The sequence below is a fragment of the Limulus polyphemus genome, unplaced genomic scaffold (assembly GCF_000517525.1).
Source record: "Limulus polyphemus unplaced genomic scaffold, Limulus_polyphemus-2.1.2 Scaffold353, whole genome shotgun sequence".
Classification (NCBI taxonomy): domain Eukaryota; kingdom Metazoa; phylum Arthropoda; class Merostomata; order Xiphosura; family Limulidae; genus Limulus; species Limulus polyphemus.
This window is the reverse complement of record NW_013665963.1, coordinates 65,588-74,320: the sequence shown is the minus strand read 5'-3', so window position 1 is coordinate 74,320 and position 8,733 is coordinate 65,588. Positions and strand designations below refer to the sequence as shown.

Below are 8,733 nucleotides of genomic sequence, written 5' to 3'. Positions count from 1 at the left end.
CCCTAATGCAGACATCTTCAGTCTTGCCAGAAGTCATATTCCAGACATGAGTGTTAGCACTAGGGGTGATCTAGTATGAAGGAAGCCACAGATATTCGATAAGAAGGCACCATGGGAAAAATATAGAGCACAATGTGAGCTCCTGGCAGAAATGGATGGATGGACAATTGGTACCTCTGTGCTGGACTTAACACAGGATTCGAATTCAAGAGCTCTAGCTATTGCATCCTGCATAGTAGATGGGTGTGCTTGCTTTACTTGTATCTTCGGTTGTGGATTGTCCAAGGCGTCTACAAACTGACCCCTCAGTAACAGCTTGAGGACATGGTGTGGTGCAGTTGGGTAGGCCTTGTGTACCACACTTTCCAAATCCTGTGCCAGGTCTTGCAGGCTCTCCCCTTTAGCATGGACTCTGGTCCTAAACCTATCCTTATAGACTTTGAACTGATTTTGAGTTCCATACCTGAGTTCTAGAGCAGCTACAGTGCTCTATATTTGTGTCTGTCGTCTGCTGACAACTGTCCAAGTATTTCAAGTGGTTGTCTCTTCAAGCTGGTTGCCAGGTACACTGCCTTCTGCTCCTCGGGTGGTACAATAATCAGGATTCAAGGCCAGAAAAGGGCAACTCTTAGAGAAGTTTAGGGACTTTGCTGGCACTGTAACAAACCTGGTCCCAAGAGAGCTCAATGCCGGCAACTTCAACACAGGAAAGATGTCACAGCAGAAAAGGCTGCTACCCAGAAAGGTTGTTGGAACTGTGGAGAGCTAGGACATATGAAAATACAGTGTAAGAAGAATACTACCAATAAGTCAGCTTCGGGAAACCAGTAGTGGTTGGTGCTGAGGGATGCACACCAACCCCCATTTTGAAAGTCCAAATAGCTAAGTGTAAAATAACAAGCACACATATTGTCTACGTGACAGGAAAGCTGGATGGCCAAAAGTGCAACTTCGTCATAGATTCTGCATCTCAGCAAAACCTTGTGAGTATCAAGGTGCTAGATCACAAAGGACTACTAGAAGCCATAGAGAAACTCTGTGGTGTGACAGGACTATTTCATGAGTGTGTATTCAGAGCATCAATATCAATTCCATCACGTCGGCCCCTGCCATCACAGTTTTTAAGGCTAAAGTTACATGAAAGAAATTTTCTGAACCATCGTTGACACTTACGAACGTTCAAAACATTTCCATAAACTTCTTTGCTATTTTTTGTGGCTACAGAGGCGTTGTTACCCTTCTTGTATTCAAACAGTATTACATGCCGAATGTGTGTGTCTTGTTGTGTGCCATCACTATAAGGGATTAGAGTAGACTAAACTTGATACATTATATAGGCTACATTAGCGTGACAATTAAGCGGTACGATTAACTATTATGCGTGATGTACGTTTCTTTTTGAGGGTGGTTAATAAAAGTGTTTCAAAACGCGACATTAATTTCTTGACGACCTAATACATATGTGATACAGGGTGAATTTGGTAATTTGATTTGTTAATAAGTGCATTATTAGCGATAGCTTTTAAGTTAACCTTGTAGCTCAGTTGGTAGAGAGTTTGCTTTGTTTACAAGAAGTTCCAATTTCAATCGTGCTCTTTTTAAAACTACAAATGAGATTGTCACAGAAAAACTGGTACACAACCACTGTAGTGATTTTCTTACGACCTTGAAACAAGGCCCGAGAACAGGTCTTGTTTTGAGAAGGCAATAATATGGTAGTTTGATTTGTTAACGAGTGTCTTACTAGCAATTGATAAGACTCAATCTTTTGTTTCAGTTAGCAAATCACTCCCTTGTATTTTCACGTGGGAAGCAAAAATCGGACTACCACATTTATACAATATTCTTAAACTTATGTAATAACCCAAATTCTATTGTACATAACACAGAAGTAATACATCTAAGATTTGGGTGTTGTAATCCACCCAACCCTGTTGTCTAATATTTGTCAGCAGCGGCCGAAAATTGATAATAATGCTATCTCGTATTTCTAGAAATTTGTTTCTCTTGTCAAAATTGCAAATAATTATCATTATAATTTCGGATTACCACAATTAAGAATATAATAATTTATTTTTCCGCCTTTAAAAGTTTAAAAAATATATATTCTATATATTCTTTCTTATTCTTTTGGAATGTAAGCCATAATTAAATATTATTTTAGGTAAATATCACAGTAAATATCACGCTGGTAAGTAGAAAAGTAATTTACTTTATTCGTAGAAAATACTGTAAATCAAAAAAGACTGCTTAATGTAACATTATTAGTACATTTCTTAAGTTTTTTTTTTTAAGTTCAATGACTTCGTTTATAGACACTGCCATCTCGTGGGGGGTGAAACATTTTTGCCATTTGGTGCATGCGCAATTATGTTGTTTGCTTCAATGGTGAGCCTATTGGTTAAGATCAGTAGTCAGTAGTGGAGTTAGATTATATTTGACGCGAATTCCTTTTAATTGATAATAAGTTATGATATCTTCTGAGAATGTTATAATGTACGAACAGCATGCACACAGTGTATAGTGATCAAGAATTGGAGCAAATATATATATATGGTTTATTTTGTAACAAACTAATATAGTACCCTAAGTTAGTCAAACTCAAAGTATCCGATCTTAGAAGTTAGACTACAAATCACAGTTTCGACCACACACGATCATACATATGCAGTGTCACTGAATGTCAGTGCCAAATATCTGTGCCCAACTCTCTTTTGAAATTAAATTTGGAGCCAGAATAATTCAGGTTTGGAAAATTTCAAGCTTGATTTTTTTCATTCTTTTTCTTAGAAGTTAGATGTAAAGTTACTTAGACTTGGGCATGCATAATTTTTTTTAGTAATGGCTGAGAAAGTAAAGGCTGCAGAGTATTTTAATTTAACTCTTCATTTAAGTCTCGAGTTAAAAAAAGTGTTTAATAGTCCAAGTTTGATAGATAGTTGTCAATTGTGAAATATTTGAAATAGGAATTCCATTTTAGTAAATTTTACTTTTAGTGTCTCAGGCTTAATGAAGTTGTTCTTTTGATTGTAGTAATACATAAACCTACTTTGAAGGCAAGAAGGTTTTTTTAAAAATAGATTGTTTGGTTAGTGTATTTTTCATAAATTATTCTGAAAGTATTTACAACAGTGATTTATTATTTTATATTTGGTTACACACATGCATACATATCCTATATAGGTTACTATCCATTAAAGTACTTTATACAAATTCATTGTCTCTCAAGTAATGTTTAGCAGTTACCTCTCTTGTTATTGACAAACTGTGTGTATTGATCTTAAATAATGCTGAAACATTTAATAATGTTTACTCAATGGCCTATATTTATTTCACCATTTCTTCTTAAATTATACTGAGGTATTAAAGTTTGTTTCAAATTAATTTCTCTGCTACAGTTACTGCTGTTAAAAAAGAAAGAGACTTATACCACAAACATATGATAAACAGATATTTTTAATGTTCAGGTGATTTTAAACTCTGATGGAGTAAAGAAAATCATCAGTAGAAGGGCATTCATACCAAAGATGTTGTGAACATTGAAAATTTTTTAAATAAATAGTCATGTATTTGTTTTGTTCCTTTATTGATTTTAATTTAATTGTACCATAGGAGTCTTTCTGTGATTTTGTAAGTATTATAAATTTGACGTTGTATTTCACTCAAATATCTCGCAACTAATTAATTTTGTTGTTTTTATAATGACACAGTTTGTTGACTGTTATTTCAGGCATATTCACACACAAACTTGCATTACAAAAATTGTCAAAGAGTAAATTTTAAGCATCCTGTCAGACTGCAAGATAAGTATCAATAGGTGACATATATAAGTATATTTGTATTCATTGCACTTTTACGTTAGACTGCTATTAAAATGTGTTGAAGTTTGTCAAAATATACAGATCTAACCACAGAAATGTTAATATACAGCCATAAAGATAAAGCTTTTTTAAAAGTTCTTTTAAACTTAAAAAATATCTTTGGAAATACTTGTGCTGTGAGTTTTCACCCAACCTTCAAAGGTTTTAATTAGTCATCCCTGTTTATGCACTTGTTAGTAGCAGAATGACTTTATAACATCCTTCCTTCAAGTTTGTATTAGTCATCCATGTTTTTGCACTTGTTAATGGCAGAATGACTTTATATCATCCTTGCTTGAAAAGTTTGAATTAGTCATCCATGTTTCTTTAAAATATAACATTTTTTATTAGCACAAAATGATATAAATAGTACTCTGAAATTTGGCTCTTAAAAAATCAGTTTGATGCTGCAGCATAACATGAAAATTATGATTTAAAAATTTTGCAATAGGAAAATGTTTTTTGTTAAATTTTAAAAACACATACACAACTTAACATGCATTCATAACAGTTTTACTAAGTAGGCCTTACATCTATACATGTAATTTTTTTTGTGTGTATTTCTCTTTCTTTTCTTCTTTATAGTTATATAAAATATTATTATGATATTATTTTGCTAGTAGAATTTGACATAATATATAAAATTGTGATATTACCAGCCATGGTTTAAAACTAAGGACTATTTAATTCAGATTGGAAAAGTTGTTTGCAAAACTTCCTAGGAAACAATATTTTCAACATTTCCACCTTTAGGGACATAAAACTTTAACCTATCAAATAGTTGTACCCTGGATAGAACTATGTAGAGTTGACCACAAGAAAAATATTGGTTTAGCTAAGTGGAACTGTGATGGACAGACACCTGTTTTACCAAATTTTTGTGTAAATTTAGGTCACTTATCCATAGTATACTGAACTTACTTAATAAATTATAAATGACTTCAAGTGCTACAGGTAATACAAGTTACACATGTTCTGTTTTTCTTAACTATCTGATATGTTATAGTATTAATTTTATTATTGCCAGGATTAACATAAAATGAAACTTACTGCTGAACTTACTTTCAATTACAACTGGGAGAGGGTTAAGTTTATAAACCCTTAGTGGATTGTGATTGAAATAGGCTGGTTTGAAGTTTTGTGCTAATGAGATACTTTCCAAGAGTGTGATTGAAATTTTAAAATATGACACTTCTCATTACAGTTTTACAGATTTTTTTAATTCTTAATTTTCACATAAAAGAGCTTTTTTATTTAAATTTTAGAGTTGCAAGTAAGTCTTTAATCCAGTTACTTATTATTCATATTGAATATGCATGAGAGCTTCTTGTGCTGTAATGATACTTAAACACCATTTTATAACACTGATTATATTTTAAATTTCATACTGTTGTCTCATAAACACAAATCACATATTTATTATTACATTCAACCAATCATAAATGTTCCTTAGGCGTATGTCGTGTTTCCTTTGTGCACTTTGAATGCTTAACAACAATTCCACCTTATCAGTAGTTAGTTATACTCTATGTAGGCATGTTAAATTACTAGTGAAATATATTACAAAAGAAAATTAACATGGATTCACTAAAGGAAAATCTGTTAAATTGTTTTTTAGGATGTTTTGTGTTATCTAATAATAGGTAAAGTGTAGACTTGGTAAACATAGACCTTCAAAATGCTTTGATAAGATGACAAAAAATTAGCTAAGAAAATCACATCAGTGTGGGCTGGGGAGAGACGAGTAAATTGGAGTATAGATCAGAGAAAGCAAAAAGATATTATTTATGGAGCTCAGTGAAACTGGACTTTTGTTACCAGTGGAGTACATTAGGGGTCAGTGTTTGTGCCTTTGCATTTTTGCATTTGTATTAATGATGTTGATAGTGGCATAATTAGCAAATTAGTACAGTTTAAGGGTTATAATAAACTGTTGGGTATTTCTAGCTGTATTGAGAATGTTGAAGTACAAATATTGGACAAATTTGGCAAATAATTTTTATTGTATTATCATAATTTGGATCTAACATTTAATATAGATGGAAACCTGCTCAACAGAGAATGGTTTTGGCACTTTAGTGAATAAGTTACTTAAGAAATTGAGGCAGTGAGTGTTCTATTATTAAAAAACCTGATAAATTTTTAGGGTATGTTTATTGACATATTGATTGCAAGTCAAAAGAGGTTATATCTCTACAAATCACTAGTTAGGCTTAACTTGGAAGACTGTATACGTTTTGATCTTTTTTTTTTTAACTAAAAAAGGATACTGACTTATTGGAAGAGATTCGAAGGAGGACTACTAGAATGATTCTGAAAATGGAAGGGTTTTCTTATTAGGATAGGTTAAGATTTCTAACATTTTGTAGAGAAAAGAAGGGTAAGAGGTGATCTTATTTACATTTACAAGATTATCCAGGGAATCACTAAGGTAAGGCACCTGATTTTTTTCTATGCTCTGAAGACAGTAGGACACAATTTTAAGATTTTGGAAAAACATACTTGGATTCAGTTTAGGCAGTTATATTTTTGTGGCAGGTGGCTTATGGAATGAGTTATCTTTGGCAGAAGTGGAGGTCAGTAATTTAAGAGAGCTTAGAAGGGAGAATAGGTAAATTTTTGAAAAATAAAATGTAGGTTTAGGTTTTGACTTTTTTTCAAGAGTATGCAAATCAACTCTGAAAGATCAAATGGTCCATTGCTATTCTTATGTACGACTAGCCCTGAATGAGAATTTTTCAACTTAAGAGGGAATTAGTTGGTAATTGTTAACTTAATAATCAACACTTTATTTAGCACAGTGTTCAAGTGGTAGAAAATATAAGATGGTTTCTTTAACAAGTAAGGACTTGCTCATTGATATCTTTGATGAAATTAGTTGCATTCATTATTAGCTTGAGGGAGCAGTCTATTAAATTTCATGGTTGTGGAGAGATAGTGTGAGTAACTTACTAACTTATTATATCCAGTATAGGTAATTTAGCAGTATTTCTCAGGATTGAGTTTGATACTCTCATGGTGGAACATCACAGATAGATACCCATTGTGTAGCTTTGTGTTCAATAACAAACAATGAAATGTTAACTATTGGGAGGAATGGAATGTTATATAAATAGTATTTAGAGCTTTTATTTAATAATGGTAGCTATATATCATCATAAGCATATCACAGGGGTGCAAAGGGGAGCAGTTGGTCTCCCCACCTTCTTTTTTTTTGTGGGATATAGTATACAAGCAACATTCACAATGGCATGTGGATAGGATAGTCTGTGGGGTAAATAGGGAGAAAAGAATGAGATTATGCTGCCCAGGGGCACAGGTGGAGGATATAACTGACAAAGCAGGAGATATAATAAAGGGGGCTAGTGGAGATGCAGTTTTTGTTGTGCACATGGAAGCTAATGATGTATGGAAAGGTAAGTCAGAGGAGCTGTTAATAAGTACAAGTACTTATTAATAGCTCCTCTGACTTACTGCCCAAAATTAATTGTGGGGATGAAGTTATATGTAGGTCACTAGGGCTAAATGCTAGGCATAGATTAATATGTAAGGATGAGCAAATTGGCTGGTTGGACTTGTGGAATCAATTCAGTGGAAGAAAGGAGCTTTTTGGAATGGATGGTTTACATTTAAGTAAGGTAGGGGCTGACTTGTTTGCTAGGGCTATTAACTCAGCTGTAAGGGAAGTTTTAAACTAGGACTAGACAGTGTTGAGGGCCAGGATAAACTAAATGCAAAAAGAACAAGAGACAGAAAAAAGTTTAGCATACCCTGTATTTCAAAGAAATTTCTGTCATCAAAATCATCTATGTTTAACCATGTTTTAGTTATTCCCATTATATCAAAATCCTCCATTGCTACCAGTGTTCTAAAGTCATATATTTTATTTCTTATACTTCCAGCATTACCATAGTATAATTAAGCCTATCCTTATAACTACTTCTATATTCATTTCATTACAGGCTATTTAATAAGGATAGGGTACTAAAGAGAGGGGATGAGCGGCTTTATATGTAAAATGTGAGTTACATCTTGTTGAAGTTGAGGATATCAAAGATAATAGTAAGGAGATTGAATTCATTTGGGTTTCTGTTTGTGGATATATAAAGGGAAAAGCCTTTTAGTAGCAATTTGTTACAGACCACCAGATGATACTGATGAAATTAGGGAGAAACTTTACAATGAGATTAAGGTCTCAGCTGTTAATGAAGTCATAATTATGGGTGATTTTAATTTCAGCTTATAGACTGAGAAATAATGCTCGAGTCAAACCATGAGGGAGAAAGGTTTTTGGAAACTGTTCAATATGGCTTTCTTCACAAATTAGTCAAGGAACCTACCGGAAACAATGCTATTATAGTTTTATTGTTAACTTCAAACATAAAAATAATAGAGATGGCAGAAATTGGGGAACATCTGGGTGCAACTGATCATTGTTCTATTAGGTTCAATGTTTTGCTGCATATGGAAATCAGAAATAATAATTTTTGGTTGCAAAATTCAAAAAGCAAATTCTGAAGAGACGTGACAAAGATTATCTGTTATGTATTGGCCAGTTGAGTTAGTTGGAGACACTGATCAGATGTAGAAACGTTTTGAAGATAAATTTTTAGATATGCAAAGTAAACATATTCCTTATAGAAAGGAAAGGGTAGCTGCAAGTAAAAAAAACCAGGTTGGCTCACAGAGTATAAGAGATACGATTAAAGAAAAGCATTATAAATTTAAGAAATTTAAATTGACTGGTATAATGGGAGATTTAGAAGATTTTAAAAGATGAAAAAAGTTGGTGAAACAGGAAACTAGGACATTAGAAAGGATGTATGAGAAAAGGTTGGCTGAAAATGTAAAAATGAACAGTAAGAATTTTTTT

At 33.0% G+C, this 8,733-nt stretch overlaps 1 protein-coding gene across 2 annotated transcripts in view; it reads left to right on the top strand.

Annotated features, from left to right (window-relative positions):
- Window positions 1–2,375: 2,375 nt before the first annotated feature.
- LOC106457622 (son of sevenless homolog 2-like) overlaps window positions 2,376–8,733 on the top strand; it is a 70,863-nt gene continuing 64,505 nt past the window's right edge. For both annotated transcript variants that reach the window (XM_022383617.1, XM_013917058.2), the window contains exon 1: window positions 2,376–2,746. The gene's annotated coding sequence lies outside the window, so the exon portion shown is untranslated. The remainder of the gene's footprint in view (window positions 2,747–8,733) is intronic.